We start from the raw sequence: 913 nt of genomic DNA, 5'->3' as shown, positions 1-913 counted from the left end.
AACAGTCACCCCCAGGAAGAGTCACCCCCAGGTACAGTCATCCCTAGGAACAGTCACCCCCAGGAAGTCACCCCCAGGTTCAGTCATCCCTAGGAACAGTCATCTCCAGATACAGTCACCCCCAGGTACAGTCATCCCTGGGTATAGTCACCCTCAGAAACAGTCACCCCCAGGTATAGTCACCCCTGGATACAGTCACCCCAGATATAGTTCTCAGTCCTCTTACTAAGTTCCCACCTCTGCTTCTCTGCTCCTGCCCTTCTTCAGCTGCTCATGGATGCAACAGATATTCACCGAGCAACCACCCGGTGCTTAGACACTGAGAACATGGGCACATACAAGACAGACAAAGTCCCTGAACTCTGGGAAAGGGGCTTAAGTGGCCTTTAAAAGGGACAGCCAATAAATAAATTAACTACATGGTGTAGAATTACCTTAAAGGATGTCAAGATAGAAAATAATAGAACTTCCCTTCTTGGAACAGAAATGCCACTAGGCATTTAAGCTGAGGCCACAGGAGACAAAGGAGCCAGGCATGCACAGAGCAGCCTGAAGGAAGGATGGAGAAGGGAAAGTGAATGTGCAAAGGCCTTGTGGCAGTAATGGGGAAGAGGGTGTCTTTAGGAACTGAGAGGAGGCTGGGCGCCTAGGTGGCTCAGTCATTAAGTGTCTGCCTTCGGCTCGGGTCATGATCCCAGGGTTCTGGGATTGAGCCCCGCATCGGGCTCCCTGCTCGGCAGGGAGCCTGCTTCTCCCTCTCCTACTCCCCCTGCTTGTGTTCCTGCTCTCGATGTGTGTCTCTCTGTCAAATAAATAAATAAAATCTTAAAAAAAAAAAAAGGAACTGAGAGGAGGCCCTTCAGCTAGAGCTTGTCAGGCAAAGGGGAGAATGGTCCACGGTGAGGTTGCCAGA

The sequence above is a fragment of the Leptonychotes weddellii genome, chromosome 6 (genome assembly GCF_054177405.1).
Source record: "Leptonychotes weddellii isolate Sample4059 chromosome 6, ASM5417740v2, whole genome shotgun sequence".
Taxonomy (NCBI): Eukaryota; Metazoa; Chordata; class Mammalia; order Carnivora; family Phocidae; genus Leptonychotes; species Leptonychotes weddellii.
The sequence above is the reverse complement of the archived record's forward strand: the minus strand, read 5'-3'. Positions refer to the sequence as shown.